The sequence below is a fragment of the Gorilla gorilla genome, chromosome 2, assembly GCF_029281585.2.
Source record: "Gorilla gorilla gorilla isolate KB3781 chromosome 2, NHGRI_mGorGor1-v2.1_pri, whole genome shotgun sequence".
Classification (NCBI taxonomy): Eukaryota; Metazoa; Chordata; class Mammalia; order Primates; family Hominidae; genus Gorilla; species Gorilla gorilla.
Window position 1 is genome coordinate 196387058 of NC_086017.1, and position 27492 is coordinate 196414549.

The 27492-nt window shown below is 38.1% G+C and overlaps 2 protein-coding genes across 4 annotated transcripts in view; one reads left to right on the top strand and one right to left on the bottom strand.

Moving 5' to 3' along the window:
- EHHADH (enoyl-CoA hydratase and 3-hydroxyacyl CoA dehydrogenase) overlaps positions 1-1906 on the bottom strand; it is a 97240-nt gene extending 95334 nt beyond the window's left edge. For both annotated transcript variants that reach the window (XM_063704441.1, XM_063704442.1), the window contains exon 1: positions 1023-1906. The gene's annotated coding sequence lies outside the window, so the exon portion shown is untranslated. The remainder of the gene's footprint in view (positions 1-1022) is intronic.
- Positions 1907-1984: 78 nt separating this feature from the next.
- Positions 1985-27492, top strand: part of MAP3K13 (mitogen-activated protein kinase kinase kinase 13) — a 198227-nt gene continuing 172719 nt past the window's right edge. The window contains exons 1-3 of one of the 2 annotated variants that reach the window (XM_055382029.2): positions 1985-2140; positions 4618-4744; positions 10717-18399. The gene's annotated coding sequence lies outside the window, so the exon portion shown is untranslated. The remainder of the gene's footprint in view (positions 2141-4617; positions 4745-10716; positions 18400-27492) is intronic. The other variant, XM_063704440.1, reaches the window with a different exon arrangement.

A 27492-nucleotide genomic window follows, 5' to 3' on the forward strand; every position in this document is an offset into this window, starting at 1 on the left:
CGCTCTGTCGCCCACGCTGGAGTGCAGTGGCGCGATCTCGGCTCACTGCAAGCTCCGCCTCCCGGGTTCACGCCATTCTCCTGCCTCAGCCTCCCGCGTAGCTGGGACTACAGGCGCCCGCCACCACGCCCGGCTAATTTTTTGTATTTTTTAGTAGAGACGGGGTTTCACTGTGTTAGCCAGGATGGTCTCGATCTCCTGACCTCGTGATCCGCCCGCCTCGGCCTCCCAAAGTGCTGGGATTACAGGCGTGAGCCACTGCGCCCGGCCCATTCAAATGATTTTAAATTTGATTAAAGTATCATCCTGTTTTGTATTTAGTTGTATTAAGTTATAGTATATTAGTATCAAAGGAGAAAAAGTGCCATTGGTTGAATGAGGGAACAAGATGGGCCTATGAGATAACATTAACATTGAATTATTTTCCATTACATGGTCCCATTACCAACATTTCCATAATAATAATAATAATAATGTCTATGCTAGCTCTGTCATATTCCTAAACAAAGGTTGAATAATTATTAAGAGAAATTGCTTCCAATTAGAGAAAACTAAATGCAATTATGCCACATCATTGACCATACGTTCAGAGTCTATATTACCTTCTGGAGTTTGTTGGATCTGTTACTTATTCCTGTCCAGCCAGTTAAAATTGAAGGTAGAGCTCACAGGAGCTGATACTTTACTCTTTATTTCTGGGTAAATATAAGAAGTTTGCCAGGGGAACGGAAATACTGTGTTTGAAATGAATGCAATGGCCACACCAAACATTCAGATGTTCATCACAATTAGGTGGCATCTAGGTTACATTGCCCTTGTCTCTCCAGGACTGGGATTTTCCTAATCCTTTTCACTTGAGAGGGAAGGATTTAAAAGTGAATCTACCCTTACCTTATTAACATTTTGAGGCAGATTTTGGGAATGGGGAGAGGTGGCAAGCATTTTGAGACTCTACTTTTGGTGCTAGCATTGAAACTCATTGTGTGACATTTAGACGCTTCTTTGGATCCAATTTTCCTTACCTGTAACAGCAGGAGGTTGATTAAGTGATTGCCTCTAAAAGTTCCTTTCAGTTCTGTCATTCTGCGACATTTTTGGGCAAAGATAAATCTTCAGCTCAGCTGGTCCCTTCTGCTTTTTCCTGGGTTGACTTCCTTCCTCCCACTATCATTTATTGAGTATCTCCACGTTCTTGAGGGTAGGGCCTGGGTTTTATTCAACTTTCCCCCATTAACTAGCACAATAACTAAGCAGGTTATTTCCAGCAGGGTTAAAGTTGTTTTCTATATAAGATTCCAACTTTGTCTGGAGGGGCTCACAGTTCCGAAGAGGGTGCCAGGCATCATCAATTAATTAAAAGCCGAGTATCCGTAAAAATAAAAAAAAGTGGGGGGGACATAAAGGGTAGCAGGAAATCTGGTTCCAGTTGTCCTTAAGCACAGGTATGTTCCAACAGGGAATAAGAGTGCATAGTAGTGCAAAAAGTAATGGTTAACACTCATCGAATGCTTTCAGTATGCCAGTGCTTTCCACGTATTATCTCAAGTAATACAATCGTCCTATTTTCTAGGTAGTAGTATTATGTTTCACACTTGAAGTGGGCACAGAGAGGTTAAGTAACATGCCCAGCTAACACTGTTAGAAGTGAGAGGCAGCACTTGAAACCAGATAGCACAACCTCACTGCCTGCACTCTTAGCACTCCACTAGGTAGATAAACAAGAAAAATCACAGTAACAATCATGATTTCTCCAAGAGGCCAGGTGAATTTGACCAGTGATGGGTCCAAGCTACAGAAGGAGCAGAGGGAAGTGGCTGCCGAAAAGAAGGCTAAAGAAGTTTGCGAAAAGATAACATGCACTTTTCCAGGCTAGATACACAGGCGGAGAAGCAAACCGGCGAAATAAAATCAGACAAGCAAGATCTGGAGCGCATCAGGATGCAAGGTGAACGCAAAGACAGGTCGGAAGTGACGTCACTAGCCGAGTCGGGCGCTCAGCGGGACTGCGGGTCCGGTGGAATTCCGGCCGGACGTGGCGCACAGGAAGTTACGCAGGGGAGGCGGTACCTGGTTGTGGAGGGTGACGCCATGGGTGGGGCGGAGCGTCTGGGATGCGCTGGGAGCCTAGGAACCCCGACAGGTAACCTGCGGGCGGATCTGAACGGGGGCGAGGGTGGCAGCTGGAGTTGATGGCCTAGGTCGCTCGGGGCCCTAAGCGCGGGTGGACACAGGTTAGGTAATGGACAGCATTAGGTGGCGGCTGAAGAAAAGGCTCCTTGGCATTAGACTCTCTGAGGGGTTGAGGATATGGAGAACTCTTGGGAACTTGGTCTTGGGGGCCCGAAGTCGTCGAGGAAATACAGACAGGTTGAGTCTTCTAGGAATCAGACATGGCTGGGGGTCATGGGTTTCCGATCATTGGCGCTTATGTTGGAGAGACGGAGCCTGGGGCACTGAGATGAGTTGACCTAGGGTTCACCTACCCCGACCTGTTCTGCTAATAGGGGACAGGGACCTCGACTTTTTGTCTCTTAACTCGTAGCATAGTGCCTTGCGACAAGTAGGCATTCTTTAGATGTTGTCGAAGGAATGAATGAATGAATGAATGAATGAACCAACCAACCTGATTCTGGCTCCCCGGCAGAACCTCTCCCAAATTTCAGTATTCTAACCTCTGAATGTAGAAATGACTCCAGTTTAGTTTGCTAACCAGGGGTTTATGAGGATGCTGGTGCAGGAGATACCCAGGACATTGTTGGTTTTTGTTGGTTTTGTTTTTTATGGTTATTGAAATTTAGAAATGTGTCTTAGTATTCTTAATCCGGGTGGAGAGGATGAGTCATTTACTTTGGCTTCTTTCAGGTTCCTTTACTTTTCTGGGAAGAACTTGTAGGGAAATGATACCAGGGAGGAGTTGGACCGTTGTAAATAAACTGCTGTTGTAGCACTGACTGTTCTTAATGCTTTCTTTTAAGCAAAGTAAACTTACTTTCCTTTTTCTTTCTTTCTTTCTTTTTTTTTTTTTTCTGAGACGGAGTCTCGCTCTGTCGCCAGGCTGGAGTGCAGTGGCCATCTCGGCTCACTGCAACCTCCGACCCCCTGGTTCAAGTGATTCTCCTCCCTCAGCCTCCCGAGTAGCTGGGATTACAGGCACGCGCTACCACCCCCAGCTAATTTTTGTATTTTTAGTAGAGCCTCGGCCTCCCAAAGTGCTGGGATTACAGGCGTGAACTACTACGCGCGGCCACTTTCCTTTTTCTTAATGTTTTCTTCCTTATCTTATAAGTAAGTGTACTACTTACATTTGAGATGTGAGAATTTTAACTCACTAAAAATATGTTATAATTGAGAATATATCTTATATTTTCCATTATAAAAATGAAAATAGTAATTTACAAAAATCCAGAGATTACAGCTGGTGTTTATAAGTAAGGTTAACTCCTTCTGAACAGTTGTATTAATAGAGGGTCCCCAAAAGAAGATTAAACTGTTTCCTTTGTTGGAAGTACTTGCTTAGGTGTCTTAAATGTGATAAAGAGTGGGGCCGGGCACGGTGACTCACACCTGTAATCCCAGCACTTTGCGAGGCCAAGGTGGGCGGATCACTTGAGGTCAGGAGTTCGAGACCAGCCTGGCCAACATAGTGAAACCCCATCTCTACTAAAAATATGGAAAAAATTAGCCGGGCGGGGCTCGAGCCCTTAATCCCAGCTACTTGGGAGGCTGAGGCACGAGAATCGCTTGAAGCCGGGAGGGGGAGGTTGCAGGAGCAGAGGTTGTGCCACTGCACTCCAGCCTGGGTGACAGAGTTAACTCCTCAGGAAATATAAATAAATAAATATAAATAAATAAATAAAATTTAAAAAATAAAAATTAATTTTAAAAATGTGATAAAAAGTGGGCAGGGACCTAAAAAACAACTACTGTAACCAGATTGGTTTTGGTTGTCAAATGGAAAAAAAGTGCAGATGAGACTGTCGTCAGGCTATGTAATGAAATCTTGGCATGAATTACTACCTAGTCCAGTGAGGTGAATGTTGACGGGCTACATAATGAGACAGCAGCTCTGGTTTCAGAATCTTACTGTTAGATGGGGTATAGTGGGATAGGAAACCCTGAATTTATGTCATACGGGTGTGTGTGTGTGTGTGTGTTTTACAAAGATGAAACTCGTAAGCATTTTTTAGATGTAAAAATCTAAGATGTTCTTAAAATAGGCTGAAAACTCCAAAAAGTTGACATGTAAATATATTATTGCACTATTTAAATTTTAAGTTTACATACCCTTAAACCTTGTGTTCCCAATTTCTGGAAAGTGCCCAGAATCATGCCCATTTGTGTATACTGTTACTGTGGTGCCACCCTTAGAATACATAAAATTATGGTACAAAGTCATGTTTTGAGATCCTGTAGATTTATGTTAATATTATTGTCTTACTTAAAAATGCAGTCTAATTTTGCTACCTCAGTCTCCTGTTCAGTGTCAATCTGCTGTTCAATGTGATGTCCACTAAATTTTGGACATCTAAATGTCTGTGTAGTATAACTTTTATTCATAATGAGTTGGTATCTCAGTGGTACCTTAGGTCTGTACATTGACATTCTTGAGGTTTTTAGTTTTGCAGAACACTGATATCTATGGACTCTAAAATGGACTTCATTTAAAGAAACCCACAGACCATTAATGGACAAAAACATGAGTCAATATGTATTGTGGCATTCAAATCCTAGCACTCTGGGAGAGGTAAGTAGTTGACTGTGTTTTATGTTTGGTGAGATGGTAGACCAATCTTAAATTTGCCTAGGAAATTATAGGATTGTAATTGAAAAGTACAATTCTTAATCTCTTTATGTTTTAATCAGGACCTCCCAAAGAGAGGTTTGTTTTGTATATATGAAGCAATTGTTCTTATTTTCCTGTAAAGTTGATAAGAAATTTAAGATTGGCAAGCTATATTTATATTGTTCCTGGAAGGCTACTGCTCTGCTTTCTTTTTTTAGGGGGGAACCTCCTTTCAACACTTTACATCCGGGTAGAAATAATTTAATCTGTGGATCCCGTGTAGAAATGAGGCCTCAAATAGTCATTTAAATTATCTTGCATCCAAGTTTCACTGTGTAATAGTATATGTATCAAATCTACTGATCAGTTTTATCTTGTGCCTCAGGTTTAAGCAAGAAAAGAGGCCAAAAAATGTCTTCGTTTCTTTATTCTGCCTTATTTATATTATTTTATTTTTTCTTTCTTCTTCTTTTAAAAAAAATTTGTTAGGTGGTTGATTCTCCAGGCCTTTTATCATTCTGGCTCAAGGGGGCAAAATTTCTTTTCTCCCATTTTGCCTTTTTTAATTGATCAGTTTGTTCATTTTCAGAACCTAAACTTCTAACTTTGTGATAATATTTCTCACCTTTTAATCACTAAGCATTAAACTTACAGTTTTTTGCTGGTCTCCTTTGTAGATACACTGGTTTCTTGTTTAGAATTTGTTTAATTCTATAGCAGGCAGTACTTCTAGGAATTCATCTTTCAGATCTATTTGGCCTTACACACAGAAATTTGCATACAAAGATTTTTGTCACCATATTGTTTGAAATTAAAAAAAAAAAATCAACCTGCTAGAAATAGCCTGTGCTTCAACAGAGGTCTAGTTAAATGACTGCCTTTATACAGAGTAATACTTTGCAGCTCTTAGGATAAAGTAGGTGCAGAGATGCAGATATGGAAAAATCTCTAATATACCTTATTAACTGGGAAAACAATAAAAAGAACTTTACATATAGTATGTTTTCATTTGTGTTTATATAGAGCGTACATTTATATACATACATACAAAACTTCTTCAAACCAGTGTAAGGAATTATTGACAGATTACCCTGGGGAATGAGACTAGAGGCCTAGAGTAGGAAGAAGAGACTTACATCTCACATTTTTTCCATATACTATTTCTGCTGGGTTGATTTTTTTTTTTACTATGAGCATGTTTGTATTTTCATAATGCTAAGAAACAAACAGCAAGGCTTTAGGATAATTTAACAATTATGAGAGCCTTTTACTATTCCCTTATCACTTTCTGTTCTTATAATACTTGGACTATTTAGAAGAAGTAGGGTTACACAAATGAGTTAAGTTTTTTTCAGAGCTGCAATCTATTCCAGTCCATTGTAATATATTTTAAACCTTGATGTTAGATTGTTACTATTAAGATCTTAAGAATACTCCGTGCTTAGTCTTGCCGAATTCAGTATTCATTTACAGTATATTGCATGTTGCTTTCCTGACCAGGTGGTACCGTGGGTGTTACCTTTGTTTGCAAGCTAGGTTAGTATTGCAGTGGCATAGTTCTGAACTTCACAGTATTACTGAATAGGATGAACTTTGTTTTATTTGAATTGCTATTTAGGGACTTTTTAAACAACTCTTATTATTTTACTTTGTTCTTGATGTTTAGAACTGGCTTAAGGCATTTCGAGGAATAGCTTGTTCTGTTAGTAAAATCAGCAAACCAGAAAAATAATTTATATAATTGGCAATCTCATTTTGTATTACTTTGAATTGGCTGATTATCTGCCTTGGGAATGCAGCAGAAAATTCTGGTGACTTTTACTTCGATAATCATTTTTGTCTTCCCACACTTTTATTGTAGGATATTTGGAGTAGTAGTAATAGATAAGTAAAATTAATTATATGAAAATTTAAATAAAAATCTTTATTTTTTAATAGAGATTTTATTAGAAACTTTCTTGAGAATAGGCTTTATAAGATACATACCTATATGATACCACTTATTGTGTGTCTGTTAAAATTAATAATGAAGGCTGCTAACTAGGGGTTGAGTCATGATTAGTAGAATAAAAGAAGTTATAGGCTCATGCCTGTAATCCTAGCACTTTGGGAGGCCGAGGCAGGCAAATCACCTGAGGTCGGGAGTTTGAGACCAGCCTGACAACCATGGAGAAACCCCATCTCAACTAAAAATACAAAAAATTAGCTGGGCGTGGTGGCACATGCCTGTAATCCCAGCTACTTGGGAGGCTGAGGTAGGAGAATCATTTGAACTCGGGAGGCAGAGGTTGCGGTGAGCCAAGATCGCGCCATTGGACTCCAGCCTGGGCAAACTTGGCGGAGTATTTTGCATATAGTCATTTCTGTTAAATGATGCTTTGTTTCCTAATGTCCTTGGGATTAATCACTATCATCATGAAGGGGAAATCAGTGAGTGGGATGCCTAGATTAAGACTCCTTATTCTTGCTAAGTGAATGGATAGCAATGAATTGAATCCAAGGACAGATTGTTTTCCTAAATCAAGAGGATAGAATATGGTAAAGGTGACATGGAAAGAAAGGAGATGAACCTGAATGTAAAAGTTACATGTAGAAAACACAGAAATGAGGAAAGCTGCTTCTGTATGTGTGTGTATATATGTGTGTACATAGATACATAGTATATTATACCTACATCTATGTATATTACATACACATATATGTTCCAGAAATATATATATATTTATATAGAGAGAATATATATATTCCAGAAAAATATATATAATTTATATATAGAGAATATATATATTTCAGAAATATATGTGTGTGTATATATATAGAGAGAGAAAGAGAGAATATGTGTGTGTATGTGTGTGTGTGTATATATATATATTCCAGAAAACCAGATAGGAAGTTATTGAGTTAGTCAATGAGAAAAAATAAATAAATAAATAAGTGCATTAAGGCCTTAGAGCTGGGCCTGTCATAGGCTAATTGATGATTTTGCGAGTAGCTTAAATAATTTTGGAAGTTTTAAGATTATTCACAGAGTCGAAATGACAGGAAGGCAGACCTAAGCTTAAGTGAGAAAATTAAAATGTAGCAACATAAACTATTATGTTAACCATATCTTTTGAGATTCTGTTTTGTGTTGTTTTGGGGAGGGCAGAAAGAAGAGAGAACTCAAAAATTTATTGCTGTTCAATTTGAATTGAACTAGAACATAAGTCTTTCCTAGCATTCCAATTGTTTATGACCAAGATTAACCAAGATTAAACAGATCACTTTAACCTGTAAAACATTAATACACAAAAACAGATTTGATTACCTTGCAGAACAGGAGAACTGTTTTTACTCAACGTTTTGATCCTATAAAAGGGTAATTGTGATGATCTAGATTGAGGGGACTGGGAATTTTTAGAAGACTTTGGAAGGGTTGGAGAAACTCCATAGGAAGTATGTTTGTTCTCTGTTATTTGAGGCCAAATTTCATTCAAAATAAGAGAAAGTATAGAACTATTAATAGTTAGCAGTGAAGCAGACTGTGTTGAGAGGCAGTGAACTCCTGGTAATTAGGGTTGCTTAAGCAGAATTTGAACATCAGGGACATTGTAGAGGGGATTTTTCATTGTATGGGAGAGTGTACTAGATTATTCCGGAGGCCTCTTTCAAATCCTAAAAACTTTTTTATAGTGTAATAAAGTGATTTATTGTCGATGGGTTTAATCTCTTATTCCTATATTTAAATACTGATAGCTAACATATCCACTGGTCACTTATCCACCAACCTTACCTCACCCGTAACCAGGACATAAATTTTAAAATTACTTGAACTTCAAATTATAAGACATAAAATTAACATGCTTTTCTCAGGTCCTTACTCAGTTTACTTTTATTTTAGACACAATTCTGATAGGCTTAATTAGCTGGCATCTAACTCCTTGAGATATTAGAAGTAACAAACCATGAAGAGTCCAGGTGCTTCTATTAGAGGCAAAGAAAAAAAGAAAAAACCATAAAGCAGACCAGCTAATTTAAAATTGTAGCAACCTGAGTCCTTTTGGTAAGATGAAAACAGCTCTATATTAATGGATATTCAATATGATAACCCTGACTGAACAGAAATAATTAATGTTTGGTATTTTCTATTGAAGAAAGGAAGAATACCTGAATTTTAGAAAGATCTCTTCAGTGTGTTTAATAACAAAAGACAGTCGGACAGATATTTTGGCATTTGGAGAGGCTGCATTGTATAGTGGAAAGAGCGCAAACTCTAGAGTAATACAGACAGATTTGAATCTGGGCTCCAGTCTATTAATTAAGTTTTATTATTCATTTCAAGCCTCAATTTCCTCAACTGTAAAAAGGAATTTACTGAAGGTTAATGTATATAAAGGCTTGCCTAAGTAAAAATAGCTATTATTATTATTTCATTATTACCATAAAGCTTACTTTATCTTGAATAACGTTTTTTTTGGCTATTCAAGTAGAGCAAGAACAAACTTATCTGATAGTTTTAGCGTAAGTTCAATATATATAATGCCAATAATGGTGATGGCATGCTTGAAAAACTTTAAAAAAATTATACAAGTAATTCATATCCACTTTACAAAACTTAGGTTATAGAAAATATACCTAAGCAAAAAAAGGAGTAAAGTTGTCAGAATCCTTTATCACTATAATATTTTAGTGCGTGCTTCATTTTTAAACTGCTTTGACGTTCCCACAGGGTGTCACTTCTGAGCAGTGACTGCTGAAACGGATTCTATATTACTCCTGTTGGGGAATTTACATTAGTCACTGTGCTTTCTAATCGTAACATGAAGGGAAAGATTGTGACATGGCACAATGCTGATTAAGATAAAGCCCGGGTCCTGGTAAATTCTGTTGTATTGAAACCAATTTTGTGGAGTGGTGGGTGTTGCTTTCTGTTCTGGAGCCAGAGAGCCCAAGTTTGAATCCTGTCTCTACTATTTACCAGCTGGGTAATTACCTGAATTTCTTAATTTTTTTGTACTTCAGTTTCTTTATCTGTAAATAGGGGACAATAGTAGTATCTAATTCATGGACTGTTGTGAGGATTAAAGGAATTAATCTACATAAAGTGTCTAGAGCAGTGCCTGGCACAAACTATAGATTCAGTGAATATTAGCTGCTATTATTATTAGTTTTTAGGCAGGTTTATACAAGCATATAAGATAAACAGAATGAGCACAAAATTAAGTCAGTGAGATTAAAAACCTCTTCTGAAAAAGAGAAGGGAGAGGTATGGAGCAGAGGCTAGTACACCCTGAGGGACAGAGGCCTCTGATAATTATTTACTGTGCTGAAATTTCAGAGGGCTATAACCTGTCTTTTGTTGCATCATGCACATGTTTACAAAATTTTTACTATGTTTTTCATTTGAACCTTGCAAAGGGATCTGAATTTTTCTATTTGAAGGCATTGTTTCTTTTTCTCCCTGTTTAAATATTACAATATTTTTGAACCATAATACTTCCACATCAGTTTATTTCCCTACCCCACAAAGTGAACATCATTTTATGCTATCTCTTCCAACAAGCATTTTGGCTATGCTTTCAGAGATCAAAAGCTCTTTAAGACAATTTGATATCATGGATAGAGATCAAAGACATACAATAAATTATCATCAAATCAGTGTATCTGACTACAGCCCCAGGGAGATTCTGTAAGAACTTTAAATTCTGTTGCAATTTTCAGTGAAGGGTATTAATCAAAGAGATAAGCCAATAAACATATTCAGCCATTTTGTCTACTGTACCTTTTCAAAAAAATTTTTTTCCTTTTCTTTGTTTTTGATTTTCTCCTTTTGTTCTTTCAGCATGGTATCTAGTAATCTGATTAATTACTGACCAAAAAGTAGTTTTTAATTTCCCTTAAAAAAATTATTAGACTTGTAGTAGAATTTTTTTGTGTTTTGTTTTGTTTTCAAGCATGAAGTACCACGTTTTTGAAGACCATGGCCTATCATCATTATGCATTCAAGATTTGAGTTTGAATAACCTCATCAAGACTTAGATCTTCTTCAGAAGCTTCAAGTCTCATCTGCATTAAAGCTCTCCATTGAACCCTCTCACAAAAGTACAAGCTTAAAGGGGCTAAAATCCATTAATACATTCCATTTTATATCCCTTCCTCTGACTTCTCTTCAATTTCCTTGGCCTCTAGGGTCCTTCATATTGCTTACGTTCCTTTAGACTAGAGCCAAGGAGACAGTGCTTTCCAAAAAAAAAAAAAAAAAAGTGTTCTGTGGCCATAAGTTTTCATTGATAGAGAAGCATAAATTTGGTGAATTTAGAATTAGGTCTTTTATCATATCCTATAAAAAGTTAACAGGCTGGTCACGGTGGCTCATGCCTGTAATCCCAGCACTTTGGGAGGCCAAGGCAGCTGGATGCCCCGAGGTCAGGCATTTGAGACCAGCCTGGCCAACATGGCGAAACCCCATCTCTACTAAAAATACAAAAATTAGCCAGGCATGGTGGCAGGCGCCTGTAATCCCAGCTACTCGAGAGACTGAGGCAGGAGAATCACTTGAAACCAGGAGGCGGGGGCTGCAGTGAGCCAAGATTGCGCCACTGCATTCCAGCCTGGGTGACAGAGCAAGACTCCGTCTAAAAAAAAAAAAAAGTCGAATTAACAATAAGGAAATGAGGATGAAGCGGTAAAAATGTTTTGGGTTACATTATACTCTCAGAAGCTATGTTGTTTAGAGAAAAGGGTCCCCAACCACAAAAGTTAGTGGTTCTTATTCTGTCTGCTTCGTACTAGGTATATGGTAACTGAGAAAGTCACTTAACCTCTCTGAACCTTAACTTCGTCATCTATAAAGTGAATCTAACATTTGCCCCCCGGCCTACCTCACAGGGTTGTTGTGAGGATCAAATGAAATAATGTACATGAAAAGGCATATATAAAATGTATAATACAGACAAAGGGTCCTGTTACATAGTTGGAAGTCATTCCCTCAGATTTTGGGCCTAGGAAGGTAGGTGATTTAAACTCACTGAAAGCATGTACCATGTCCAGGTTGGATACATGGCAACAAGGCTATGTTAAATTTTTTTTCTCTGAGTTGAGTCCCTAAAATACTATCATGGGCTAATTCTAAGAAGGAGCACGAATATATATTCCCCTAAAATTATAGCTTAGCATTGTTAATGCTTTAGAGCAGTTATGGGAGTTATAGATTATAACATATTAGTGATTTGTGAAACTTTTTTACTAAAATGTGACCCTCATTTTTCTTTACATGAAAGAACATAGAATATTTCACAATGCATCCCATGTGGTAAGAATAAAAAATGGTTTTAGTTATATGTACAAATGTGTGTGTGTGAACGTGTGTGTACTTGGTCATTAAATAAAATGTACTTTTTTTTTTTCCTGTGAGTTGCACTTGCTGTTCTTTCTTTCTTTTCCTTTTCCTTTTTCTTTTTCTTTTTTTTGAGACAGAGTCTGGCTCTGTCACCCAGGCTGGAGTGTAGTGGCGCAATCTTGGTTCACTGCAACCTCTGCCTCCTGGGTTCAAGCGATTCTCCTGCCTCAGCCTCCCGAGTAGCTGGGACTACAGGCACTCGCCACTGCACCTGGTTGGCTAATTTTTATATTTTTAGTAGAAATGGGGTTTCGCCATGTTGGCCAGGCTGGTCTCAAATTCCTGACCTCAGGTGATCTACCTGCCTCAGCCTCCCTGGGATTACAGGCGTGAGCCACCATGCCTGGCCTCTTTTTCTTTTTGAGACAGGGTCTCACTTTATCACCCAGGCTGGAGTGCAATGGCACAGGCTACAGCAGCGGCATGATCATGGCTCACTTCAGCCTTGACCCACCAGGCTCAAGTGGTCCTCTCACCTCAGCCTCCCCAGGTAGCTGGGACTACAGGCACATGCCACCACACCTGGCTAATTTTTGTATTTTTTGTAGAGATGGGGTTTCATCATGTTACCCAGGCTGGTCTTGAACTCCTGAGCTCAAGCGATCCACCCACCTTGGCCTCTCAAAGTGCTGGGATTACAGACATGAGCCACTGTGCCCGCCCATCAGTTGCTGTTCTTGGAGTACCATTTTGGCACTAATGCCTTCCTACACATTTGGATTCCTAGGAGACTCAGCATTTTTTTTCACTTTATGCTACTACTCGTGACAAAGAATTTAATATCAATTTGACTTATGGTGTAATTGAAATATTTTTTATTTTGTAGCACAGAGAAAGCCTATATGCCTTATGGATATTTAATATTTTAATATCTATTCTGATAATAGCATTTAAAAGGTTGCTTCAACCTCTACTAGCAGAAGGATTGTGTCAAATATTTTGCTTTTTAATTTTTTTTTACTTGTATCTTTCTGGCCTAATGGCAAACAAAACCCTCCTTTTAGCATTACTTGAGGACTAAGTAGAGAGAGGCTATCGAGAATGTAGTTAGCATGACTGGGAATTTGATGGTCTCTGGAAAAGAAAATGCCATTTCTTTTCTTTCTCTGAGTAACTAGGTTTATCTTTAGTTTAATGATTTAAGATAAATAAGTCACTGACATTAACTTGTTCAACTGTTACTCCTAAAAATAGATATCTCCCTCTTTGGTGATAGCATTGGTTAGGTTAGCATAGGTGACTTTATTATAGTGTCCGTGAACAATAGGGCATGGTTGTGCTTTCCAATTCATTGATGAAGAACTAATTTTTTAGTGCTTTAGTGTACTGAAATGCTGTCTTTAGTGCCCTGGAATTACTTATTTAAACTGTGATAGAAGGTTGTACAAGGTATTACTTTTCTCTGCTTATAAATTATATGAATGTACATAGTCCCAGCAATATGAATATTTATCAGAAGATGTATAATGTAGAATCCAACTGCCTCATTCTTCCTGAACAGCCATGGCCAAACTTCTTGCATTAATGGAGACAGAATGAATTGCAAAGGTTGTATAAATCGAGGCTATTATGTTTATGACAATTGGCAGCTGTGGCATAAAAGGCTCATTACTATATGTAATTGACATTTTGTTGTTCCTTCTTCCTCCACTCCTTTGCCAAAAAATGGCATTGGTATTACTACCTCTCCATGTAGGAAGTAGGATCTACCTATGAGAAAGTTCAATAGAGTAGTTAAGCAACTTCAGCTATCCCTGACCTTCTTCCACAACCCTCATGAAACTAATCCATTGCAAAATTCTGTCTTTTCTACTTCCTAAATATCTTTCAAATTATTCACCTGTTTCCATGTCCATCCTTATTTATTTTATCATCTTCGCCTACATTTTTGCAATAACTCTTCAATGGTTTTTTGTATTTACTCCTCCCCCCTCTAATCTCATTGCTTTTAGACTGATTTTTAAAAATACAATTCTAATCTTTTTGGTCCTCTGATCTAAACTCTTATTATCTTATTGCCCTTAGAATTCAGCCCCAAATCTTCAATCATTCTTTGTCTACTAAGCTCAAGCCATAATGGTCTTCCAATTCTCTGACAATGCCATTTTTTTTCTTCAGGGTATTTGTTGTTGTTTTTGTTGTTGTTGTTGTTGTTGTTGTTTTTGAGACGGAGTTTTGCTCTGTCGCCCAGGCTGGAGTGCAGTGGTGCAATCTTGGCTCACTGCAACCTCCGCCTCCCAGGTTCAAGCAGTTCTCTGCCTCTGCCTCCCAAGTAGCTGGGATTATAGGCACCCGCCACTATGCCTGGCTAATTTTTGTATTTTTAGTAGAGATGGGGTTTCACCATGTGGGCCAGGCTGGTCTTGAACTCCTGACCTCGTGATCCACCCACCTGGGCCTCCCAAAGTGCTGGGATTACAGGCGTAAGCCACAGCGCCCAGCCTTCTTTAGGGCTTTTGCAGAGCAGATACTTTCTGCTTGGAATGCCCTCCTGTCTCCTGTTCCTCTTCACATAACCCACTTCTACTCATACTACCAGTCTCACTTTAAATATTATTTTTTCCAAGAAGCCTTCCTCCATATCTCAGACTAGATTAGACCTCCCTTCTCTATCATTCTGTCATAAATCACCCATTTTTTCTCACATCTAGCATAGTTGTAATTATTTCTCATATATAATCATTTATTAATAATCATACAAGACAACCTTCAGGAGGGCAATGACTGGTGCATGCTTTATTACACTGTATGCCCAGTGTTTAGGAAATTGCCTAGCAAATAGTAGGGATTCAGTAAATATTTGTCAACCGATTCTTCCCACAGCCACCACTCTTCACTTAGATATTTCAGTACTGTAAGTTCTGGGTTGTTTAACTTCCTCTGTTCAAAACCCTCCTCTTGACTGAGTGCAGTGCTCACGCCTGCAATTCCAGCACTTTCGGAGGCCAAGGCAGGAGGATTGCTTGAGGCCAGGAGTTCAAGACCAGCAACACAGTGAGACTCCAGTCTCTACAAAATAAAAATAATTTAAAAATGAGCCGGGCATTGTGGCACACACCTGTAGTCCCAGCTACTCAGGAGGCTGAGGTGGAAGGATTGCTGGAGTGCAGGAGGTCCAGGCTGCGGTGAGCCATGATTGTGCCACTGCACTCCAGCCTGGGTAACAGAGCAAGACCCTGTCTCAAACACACAAACCAAAACCCTTCAGTTGCTTCTCATCTCACTCCAAGTATGAGCCCAAGTCCTTATAATGGTCTCCAGGGCCTTACCTGATATGCCTCTGCTCTCTCCTTACCTCTCTACCATCTATTGGACTACCCAGCCCAGATCTCTTAGCTGATCCTTAGAAATGCCAAGCTTCCTTCTGCCTCAGGACCTTTGTACTTGATATTCCCTGTGCCTGGAATACCCTTGCCTTAGATATCTATCTGGTTTAATCTCTCATCTTCTTTAGGCCCTTCAGGTTATGTGACCTCAGTGAGGCCCTCTTTGACCATCTTATTTAAAATTGTAACCTCACTACATGGCATCCCTAGTCTTCTCTGCTTTACTGTTCTCCATTGTACTTATCTCTGATTGGCATTCTCTTCACAGGTATTTTCCCCAGTATTGAGAACAGTGACTGACACATGGTGGGCCCTTAGAATTTATTTATTAGTTGAGTGAATTTAACCTGTACTCACAGAGATGCATATTTGGAACAATGAGACCTGTAGCCCAAATTATGAGGACTTAATATTTCAAGATGATTTTGCAAGATGAATTAATTAAATTTATTTATATCCTGCCTTGTTCTAAAAAATATTTTAAAATGAGTATAGTATGTAGGATGGGGACATAAAGAGAATAAGACAAAGCGAATGTAATAGTATTAAAGTGGGTAAAGTTAATGTACAGAAGGTCCTGCACAGTGGCTAAAGTCATGTTATAAATTTGACTTACTAGAGAGTTAGCTTGCTCAGAAATGATTGAACTGGAATCAAGAATTTGTTCTCTGGCACAGGTCACAGATATTTGAGTCTTACATAGAAACCCAGAAAACCTATTTAACTATAAGACATTGTGCAGTTACTCTTCTAAAAAAAAACTTGCTTTCTGTATTAGGAAATTTCCTATTGGCATAAAATGTACACAGTCTGTCCATTACAAAGGCTCTGCTACATTTGAGAGATGGTAGTCACAGCTACTACCTCTGCTTATATCATGTCCAGGACATTCCCAAGGTTGATTTAAACCTAGTAATTGGATATTTTTGAAAGCTGTGAAAAATACCAACCAGCACATCAATTACCCCAGTTTCTCCTCCTCTAATCGTGAGGTAACATGAGAGTCCAGTGGTTGTGGCTTCCTTCCTTTTGAGGTAGATAATTGGCAACTTAGAAATAGGTTCTTGGCTGGGCACAGTGACTCACACCTGTAATCCCAGCATTTTGGGAGGACAAGGCAGGCAGATCACCTGAGGTCAGGAGTTCGAGACCAGCCTGGCCAACATGGTGAAACCCTGTCTCTACTAATAATACAAAAATCAGCCAGGTGTGGTGGCACATGCCTGTAATCCCAGCTACTCAGGAGGCTGAGGTGGGAGAATCTCTTGAACCCAGGAGGCGGAGGTTGCAATGAACTGAGACCGTGCCACTGCACTTCAGTCTGGGCAACACAGTGAGACTCTGTCTCAAAAAAAAAAAAAAAAAAAAGAAAAAAGAAAAGAAAAGAAAAGAAAAAGAAATAGGTTCTTATGTAGTCACAACTAAACAGGGTAGGAAGATTGGGAGTTAGATGAATTAGACTTCAAGAAATTTTTCACCAATACAGTAACCAAAATAAGAGCTACTCTCTGTCTCTCTGTGTGCATACAATTAATAGATATTATACAGTACATGTCTTTCTGTTCATGATATGTATAGTTTCCTAATTCTGTCTTTTCTTTTTTGTCATTTAAAACTGAGTCTGAGAATTATTGCCATGTCTGCAGGCCAGAGATAAAGCAGGGAACGTGGCGACGGACTACAGGCCTTTCAGTAAACTCTGCAGTACCTCACTAAACAAAGCTGGTATTTTTGAGGCAAAAGATAAGAATATTTAGCTAAATGGTGTTCCACTTGCAAAATGTGCTAGTTCTTGTTTGATTTTTTTCTTCTTTCTTAGAAAGCTTTCTCTTTTCTATCTTTTACTTAGAGATAAATATTACATTTGAAGTCACATCTGTCCCACACCATTTTTTTCAGGGTTGAAAGAGGAAAACTAAATGAACCATAGACTTAGGGAAATAATGGAAATATGTATGTTTTAAAAAAACCATTTATGTTCCATGTATTTCAAGGAAAGGAAATGAGGAGAAACATTAAGAACACCACAGAACCATTAAAATGGACAACTCAAAGGGAAAGTATTTTACCAAAAGCATTATGTATAACATGTTGCTGATTAAATTTGTGTTGTTATATTTAATGTGTAAGTATACATTATCCTAACTAATTTAAAATATGTTTATTGAATTTGCTTTACATATTTTATTTATTTGATGGAACTTTATGTTCATTTTTTAAGAAGTCAAGTATCTCCTCGTTTTGGCATTTGATGAGTAACAGGAGAAAACCTGAGAAGAGACAAAAGTAATGCAAAGGTCACCGTATCTTCCAGCATAAGTGATGTAGAAACAGAAAGATCTTATTTTCAGTCAAAGTGGTGAAGTGGCAGAAAGAAAATATCCCCCAACTGGTTTGCTGACACTAATTTTGCCATATAGTGAGGACAAAAAAAATATGTCTAGGCGTTTAACTCATTATCTCCTAAACTATGGTACACAGAATGTCTGACACAACTGCAAGAGATTTTGTAAGCCAAAAGAGTTCTGTAATGACATGTTTGGAAAATGTTGCAGTCTTTTTTGAAAGTTTATAATGTATCTTAACACGTTCCAAACGTGTAATCACAATTCTTTTTCGCTCATAAAATCTATTAATAACCCTTGGAATCATCTTTCAGGAAATGCTGAAAATTTTGCTTCTGTTTAGGATGTAGAATGTTGCAAGAGAACATTGTTCCCATCCTAACAATGAGAAAAATCTTGATAATCCACAAAGTCATGATGCTTCTTGAGCTCATCAGAGAGTTGAGGTCACAAGGCAATCAGATGAACTGAAATTCCAAAGAGAGGCAAGCCCTTTTGAAGAGAGACAGGACACAGAAACTGTGTTACCTTTGGCAGAGCATAGGAGGAAGAGAAGGCACCGTAAAGGTAGGTAAAAAGAAAGCAGCTAAAACTGTAATGAATTCTTAAAGGCTGAATGTGGGCTAATGTAACATTTCAGAATAACGGGAAGCCCCAGTCACAAAAGGAGCCTGCACTCACTTGCAAGCTTTCTTCTGTGGGCCCTTGTGTTAGTTTCCTAGGGCTGCCAGAACGAAGTACAGCAATGTGCTGCGTAACAACATTTCAGTCAATGACCCCATCTTCATATTGCTATCTTCTCTGTATGTCTGTCTGTTTTCTCTCTCTCTCTTTTTAAAACAATTTTTAAAGATACAGTACAGTAGTGTTAACCGTATATATATTGTTGTGAAACAGATCTCTAGAACTTCTTCATCTTGCAAAACTGAAACTCTGTACTCCTTGAATAACTCACCTTTTCTCTCTTCCCCATTCTACTAGTAGCACCATTCTACTTCCCATTTCTAAGAGTTTGACTATTTTTGATACTTCACATAAGTGGAATCATGCAATATTTTTCTTTTTGTGGCTGGTTTGTTTCACTTAACACAGTGTCCTCAGAGTTCATCTGTGTTGTAGCATATGATAGGATTTCCTTCTTTTCTTTTCTTTTTTTCTTTTCCAGACAGAGTTTCACTCTGTTGCCCAGGCTAGAGTGCAGTGGCACGATCTCGGCTCATTGCAACCTCCGCCTCCCCGGTTCAAGCTATTCTCCTGCCTCAGCCTCCCGAGTAGCTGGGATTACAGGCACCTGCCACCACACCCAGCTAAGTTTTTGTATTTTTAGTAGAGATGGGGTTTCACTTGTCTCGAACTCCTGATCACAGATGATCCACCTGCCTTGGCCTCACAAAGTGCTGGGATTACAGGCGTGAGCCACCACGCCCGGCCCTATTTCCTTATTTTTTTTTTTTCTTATTTTTCTTTTTCAGATGGAGTGTAGCTTTGTTGCCCAGGCTGGAGTGCAATGGCGCCATCTCAGCTCACTGCAACCTCCAGCCTCCCAGGTTCAAGCAATTCTTCTGCCTCAGCCTCCTGACTAGCTGGGACCACAGGTGCCTGCCACCACGCTGGCTAATTTTTGTATTTTTAGTAGAGACAGGGATTCACCATGTTGGTCAGGCTGGTCTCAAACTCCTGACCTCAAGTGATCCACCTGACTCGGCCTCCCAAAGTGCTGGGATTACAGACATGAGCCACCACGCCTGGCCTACCTTCTTTTTTAAGGCTGAATAATATCCATTGTGTGAATATACCAAATTTTCTTTATTCATCTGTTGGTGGACATTTAGGTTGTTGGCTATTGTGACTAATACTGCAATGAACATGAGCGTGCAAATATCTCTTTGAAATCTTGTTTTGAATTCTTTTGGATATATACCCAGAAGTGGGATTGCTAGGTCATATGGTAATTCTATTTTTAATTTTTTGAGGAACTTCCATACTGTTTTCCATAGCAGCTGCACTATTTTACATTCCCACCAACAGTGTACAGAGACTCCAAGTACTCTACATCCTTACCAACACTTGTTATTATTTTTATTTATTTATTTATTTTTAATTAATTAATTTTTTAACAGTGGTCATCCTAATAGGTATGAGGTGATACTATTCTGGTTTTAATTTCCCTTTCCCTGATGGTTATTGATGTTGAGGATCTTTTCATATGTTGGTTGGTCATTTGTATCTCTTCTTTGGAGAAATGTCTGTCAAGTTCTTTGCCCATTTTTAAATTGGATTATTTATTTTTTTTATTATTGAGTTGTAAGACTTCATTATATTAATATATTCTGGATTTTTGTCAAGTTCTCTTGAGAAACTTTTTAAGGTTGCCTTTTCACTCTTAGATTATTTCCTTTGCTGCATGTAAGTTTGTAAGTTCGCTGTAGTCCCATTTGTCTAATTTTTGCACTTGTTGCCTGTGCTTTTCATGTCAATATCCAAATAATAATTGCCAAACCCAATGTCATTAAGCTTTTCCCCTGTGTTTTCTTCCAGGAGTGTTATAGTTTCAGGTCTTACAGTTAGGCCTGTGATCCATTCTGAGTTCATCTTTGTAGTCAAATTTTATAGGACCTTTGTATGGCAAGGGTCCAGCTTCATTCTTTTGCATGTGGATATCCAGTTTTCCCAATGCCATTTGTTGAAGAGACTGTCCTTTTCCCATTGTGTGACCTCAGCACCCTTGTCAAAGATCATTTGACCATATATATGAGGGTTCATTTTGGGGCTATTGTGTTCCATTGGACAATATGTCTGTTTATGCCAGTACTATTCTGTTTTGATTACTAAAGTTTTGTAATATATGTTGAAGTCAGGAAGTTTGAGGCCTTCAGCTTTTTCTTCTTTCTCATATTTTTTAAGGCTATTCAGAGCCTTTTGAGATTTCATATGAATTAAAAATGTTTGTTTTCTATTTCTGCAAAAATGTTGTTAGGGTTTTGATAGGGATTGCATGAATCTGTAGGTCACTTTAGGTAGTATGGACATTTTAATAATATCTGTAGGTCCCTGTAGGTAGTATGGACATTTTAATAATAAGTCTTGCCAGGCACGGTGGCTTACGCCTGTAATCTCAGCACTTTGGGAGGCCAAGGCGGGTGGATTACTTGAGGTCAGGGGTTCGAGACCAACCTGGCCAACATAGTGAAGCCCTGTCTCTACTAAAAATACAAAAAAAAAAAAAAATTAGCTGAGTGTGGTGGTGCACACCTGTAATCCCAGCTACTTGGGAGGCTGAAGCAGGAGAATTGCTTGAATCTGGGGGGCAGAGGTTGCAGTGAGCCAAGATCCCACTACTGCACTCCAACCTGGGTGACAGAGCGAGACTGTCTGAAAAAGTAAATAAATAAATGAACAAATAAATAATATTAAGTCTTCACTCCATGAGTATGGGATGTCTTTTCATTTATTTGCATCTTCTTTAATTTCTTTCACCAATGTTTTATAGTTTTCAACGTATAAGTCTTTTCCCTGCTTCTTTACATTTATTCCTAATTATTTTATTCTTTTTGATGCTATTATAAATAGGTTTGTTTTCTTAGTTTCGTTTTTCAGATTGGTCATTGTTAGTGTATAGAAACACACTGATTTTTGTGTTTTGTATTCTGAATCATTGATTTTGTATTCTGCAGCTTTGCTGAATTCATTAATTTTGTGTGGAATCTTCAGGTTTTTCTACATATATAATCAAGCCATCTGTGAAGAGAGATGATTTTACTTCTTTCTTTCCAATTTACATGCCTTTTATTTCTTTTTCTTGTATAATTGCCCTGGCCAGTACTTCCAATACTATGTTGAGTAGAAGTGGTGAAGGTGGGCATCCTTCCCTTTTTCCTGATATTAAAGGGAAAGTTTTCAGTATTTCACCATGGAATGTGACATTGGCTGTGGACTTTTCATAAATGGCCTTTATTGTATTAAGATAATATCCTTCTATTTTTAGTTTGTTGGGTGTTTTTATCATGAAAGGATATTGAAGTTTATCATGCTTTTTCTGAATCAGTTGAGACGGTCATATGGTTTTTGGTCTTCATTGTGTTAATGTGGTATATTATATTGATTGATTTCATATGTTAAGCCATCCTTGTGTTCCAGGAATAAATCCCACTTGATCATAATGTATAATCCCTTTAATATGCTGTTGAATTCTGTTTGCTAATATTTTGTTCAGGATTTTTACATCAGTGTTCATCAGGGATATCAGTCTGTAGTTTTCCTAGAGTATCATTGTCTGCTTTCAGTATCAGGGTAGTGGTAGTTAGTTTGGAAGTTTTTTATCCTCTTCAATTTTGTGAAAGAGTTTGAGAAGGATCAGTGTTAATTCTTCTTTAAATGTGTGGTAGAATTGTCCATTGAAGGCATCTGGTCCTGGCTGTTTTTGTTGTTGTTGGGAGGTGTTTGATTACTGATTCACTCTCCTTACTAGTTACAGGTCTTTTCCAATTTTTTTTTTTTTTATGATTCAGTCTTGGTAGGTTGTATATTTCTAGAAATCTATCATTTTTTCTATGTTATCCAATTTGCTTGCGTATAATTATTCATAGTAGTCTCATGATCCTTTTTATTTCTGTGGCATCAGTTGTAATGTCTTCTCTTTTGCTTTTAATTTTTGTTATTTGAATCTTCTCTATTTTTTACCTTAGTCTAGCTAAGGATTTGTCAATTTTGTTGTCTTTTTTAAAAAGACAAGTTCTTAGTTTTGCCGATTTATTTCGATTATTTTTCTATCCTCTATTTTATTTATTTCTGTTCTATTTTTTATTATTTCCTTCCTAATACTAATACTGGGTTTAGTTTATAATTTTTTTTTAGTTCCTTGAGGTGCAAAATTAGGTTGTTGATTTCAGATCTTTCTTCTTTTTTATTGTGTGTTTACCACTAATAACTTTCCCCCTTAGTACTACTTTTGTTGCATCCCATACCTTTTGGTATGTTGTGCTTTTGTTTTCATTTGTCCTCAAGATATTTCCTAATTTTTTGTGATTTCTTGTTTGACCAATTAGTTATTGAGCATATTGTTTATTTTACACATATTTGTGAGTTTTCCAGTTTTCCTTTTGCTGTTGATTTCTCGTTTTGTTTCCTTGTGATTGGAAAAGATGCTTGGTATGGTTTCAGTCTTCTTAAATTTGTTAAGACTTGTCATGTGGCCTAACATGTTATCTGTCCCAGAGGATGTTCCATATGCCCTTGAGAAGAATATGTGTTCTGCTGTTGTGGAGTAGAATATTCTGTACGTCTGTTAATACCAATTGGTCTGTAGGGTTGTATAAGTCATCTGTTCTCTTATTGATTATCTGCCTGGTTGTTCTATCCGTTATTAAAAGTGGGGCATTGAAATCTCCTACTATTATTGTGTTACCATCTGGTTTTTCTTTCAGTCTGTCAATGTTTCCTTTATATATTTGGGTGTTATGCTGTTACAAATATAAATACATATTTATAATTGCTATTTCTTCCTAGTGAATTGACCCTTTATTATATAATGTCCTTCTTTGTCTCTTGACAATTTTTTTAAATTTCAAGTCTCTTTTATCTGATATTAGTGTGGCCACTCATGTTCTCTTTTTTTTGAGATAGAGTCTCTCATTGTCATCCAGGCTGGAGTACAGTGGCGCGATCTTGGCTCAGTGCAACCTCTGCCTCCCGGGTTCAAGCGATTCTCCTGCCTCAGCCTCCCGAGTAGCTGGGACTACAGACATGCGCCACCATGCCCAGCTAATGTTTGTATTTTTAGTAGAGATGGAGTTTCACAGTGTTGGCCAAGATGGTCTCAATCTCTTGACTTCGTGATCCGCCCACTTCGGCCTCCCAAAGTGCTGGGATTACAGGCGTGAGCCACCGCAACCGGCCACCCCTGTTCTCTTTTGGTTATCATTTGCATGGAATATCTTTTTCCATCCTTTCACTTTCAGTCTGTGTGTGTTCTTATATCTAAAGTAAGTTTCTTATACATAGCTTATAGTTGGGTCTTTCTTTAAAACCCATTTTCTATGTCTTTTGATTGAGAGTTCTGTTTACATTTGAAGTAATTATTGTTAGGGAAGGACTTACTATTGCCATTTTAATATTTCTTTTCTGTATGTCTCGTAGTTCTTTTGTACCTGTTTTCCTCTCTTGCTGCTTGCCTTTTTGTTCTGTTGACTTTTTGTAGAGAGAGACATGCTTTGACACCTTTCTCACTTTCATGTATCTTCTAAAGGTATTTTCTTGGTGTTTACAATGGGGATTACATAAAACATCTTATAATTGTAACAATCTATTTTAAACTGATGTCAGCTTAATTTAAACCATGTACAAAAACTCTACTCCTTTACAAATCCTCTACTTTATCAATCTCACAAATTATGTCTTTTATACTTTGTATGTAGTAATATAATTTTATAGTTGTAGTTTTTTTATGCTTTTATCTTTTAAATTCTACATGGGAATTAAAAGTGATTTATGTGCCATCATTACAGTATTACATGATTCTGTATTTACCTGTGTATTTACCTTTACAGAGAGCTTTACGTGTTTATATGCTTTCAAGTTGTTATCTACTATCCTTTTATTTCAACCCGAGGGACTTCCTTTCGCATTTCTTGTAAGGCAGCTCTGGTGCTGAACTCCTTCAGCTTTTGATGATCTGGAAAGGTCTATTTTTTTCCTTCATTAAAATTTTTGAAATTGTATATATTTATTTTTATAATTTCAACTTTTATTTTAGATTTAGAGGATATATGTGCAGGTTTGTTACATGGGTATATTGCATGATGCTACGGTTTGGGATATAATTGATCCTGTCACCCAGGTAGTGAGCATGGTACCCAATAGTTAGTGTTTCAACTCTTGTCTCCCTTCCTCCCCTTCCTCTCCCGTCTGCTAGTCCCCAGTGTCTACTGTTGCCATCTTTATGTCTATGTGTACCCAATGTTTAGCTTCCACTTATAAGTGAGAACATGTAGTATTTGGTTTTCTATCCTTGTGTTAATTCTCTTAGCATAATGGCCTCAAGCTGCATTCATGTTGCTGCAAAGAACAAGATTTCATCCTTTTTTTATGACTGCATAGCATTTCATGGTATACATATATCAAATTTTCTTTATCCAATCCACCACTAATGGGCACCTAGGTTGATTTCATGTCTTTGATATTGTGAATAGTGCTGTGATGTACATGAGTGCATGTGTCTTTTTGGTATAACAATTTATTTTCTTTTGGATGTATACCCAGAAATGGAATTGCTAGGTTGAATGGTAGTTCTGTTTTAAGTTCTTTGAGAAAGCTCCAAACTGCTTTCCACAGTGGCTGAACTAATCAACATTCCCACCAACAGTGCATAAGCATTCTCTTTTCTCCACAGCCTTATTAGCATCTGTTGTCTGTTGACTTTTTTGTAATAGTCATTCTGACTGGTGTGAGATGGTATCTCATTGTGGTTTTGATTTGCATTTCTCTGATGATTAGTGATGGTAAGCTTTTTTCATGTTTGTTGGCTGCATGTATGTCTTGTTTTGAGAAGTGTCTGTTCAAAGTTCCTTTGCACACTTTTAATGGGGTTATTTGACTTTTGCTTGTTGAATTCTTTAAGTTCCTTATAGATTCTGGATATTAGACCTTTTGGTGGTTGAATAGTTTGTGAATATTTTCTCCCATTCTGTAGGCTGTCTTTTTACTCTGTTGATAGTTTCATTTGCTGTACAGAAGCTCTTTAGTTTAATTAGGTTCCACTTGTCAATTTTTGTTTTTGTTGCAATTGGTTTTGAGGACTTAATAATACATGCTTTACCAAGGCTAATGTCCAGAATAGTGTTTCCTAGGTTTTCTTCTAGGAGTATTACAGTTTGAGGTCTTATTTAAACTCCTTCAGTTTTGAAGGACAGTTTTGCTGGCTATAGTATTTCTGATTGGCAGTTTTTTCTTTTAGCAGTTTGAATGTATCATACCACTCTCTCGTCTGCAATGTTTCTCCTGAGAAATCCAATAATAATCTCATGCGAGTTCTCTTGTATGTGACAAGTCACTTTTCTCTTGCTGCTTTCAAGATTCTTTGTGTCTGGCTTTTGATAGTTCGGTTACAATGTGTCTCTGTGGGCCTCTTTGGAGTCATCCTAGTTGGAGTCCTTTCAGCTTGTTCAATTTAGATTTCCATTTCTTTCTTCACGTTTGGGACATTTTCAGCCATTATTTTTTCAAATAACCTCTCTGTCCCTTTCTCTCTCTCTCCTTCTTTTGATAATCCAGTTAATGCATGTATTGGTCAACTAGATGGTGTTCCATAAGTCCCTTAGGCATTCTTCACTTTTCTTCATTCTTCTTACTTTTTGTTGAATTATCAAGCAGGAGGTTGATAATTCTTAATGGGTTTGCTGATTTTGTCTTCTGTTTGATCAAGTTTGCTGTTGAATCTGCTTAGTGTAATTTTTAATTCAGTTTTATATTCTTCAGCTCTATAATTTCCATTTGGTGCCCCCCTGCCCCTGAGATGCAGTCTTACTCTGTCGCCCAGAGCCGTAGTGCAATGGTGTGATCTCAGCTCCCTGCAACCTCTGCCTCCCAGGTTAAAGCAATTCTCCTGCCTCTGCTGCCCAAGTAGCTGGGATTACAGGCGCGTGCCACTACACCCAGCTAATTTTTGTATTTTTAGTAGAGATGGGGTTTCACCATGTTGGCCAGGCTGGTCTTGAACTCCTGACCTTGTGATCTGCCCGCCTCGGCCTCCCAAAGTGCTGGGATTACAGGCATGAGCCACCACACCCAGCCTTTAAAATAGTTTTTATCTCTTTGTTGGTATTTTCATTTTGTTCATGTATCATTTTCCTGACTTCCTTTATTTGTCTATCTGTCCTCTTGTAGTGCATTGAGTTTCTTTAAGACAACTATTTTGAGTTGTTTGTCTGGTGATTCATAGACTTTCATTTCTTTGGGGTCTTTTTTTTTTTTTTTGAGACTTATTTTGTTCCCTTGGTTGGGCCCTTGTTTCTTTGTATTCTTGATTATTTTTTGCTGGGATTTGCACATTTTTAAAAAACAGCCATGCTCCCAGTCTTCTGGACTGGCTTCCTACAGGGAGGAAGAGACATTAAGACTCTCTTCAGCCCAGCTAGAGTCCTAGGGCCTCTCAAACCTTTAATGGGGTTGTATCTCCTCTGAACTGTGCCTGTAATTTCCCGATTACAGAGGTTTGCTGGTTTCTTTTTTAGGCACTTGCTCCCTCTGGTGTCTTTCCATGGTACTGCTGGTTTTCTGGTGTTCCTACAAACTGCCTAGGTCTCTTGTTCTCAGCAGTTCCCAGGCATGCAAAAGTTGCCAGTTCTGTCGGCATTCCAAGTCAGGCAAGACAGAAAGCCATCTCTTAGGCAGTCCCCAGAAAAGCTGAAAGGTTGGATATACTTTCTACTCTTTTCTTTTCTTCATGAGAGAAAGGCCATGAGTTGGGCATTTTCTCCCAATAACACTGAGTTCTGTTGTCTTCTGTCTGCTTTGGTGCAGGTTCTCAGGTGCTGCAGCTAGCTGCTGAACTCTCCGCTGTTCTCAGTGGACCCCAAGCATCCAAAGTATTCTGGTTCTGTCAGTGTTCCACATCAAGCTGGACAGTAACCATTCCCTTGGGCACTTCCCTAAAAAGCTAGAACT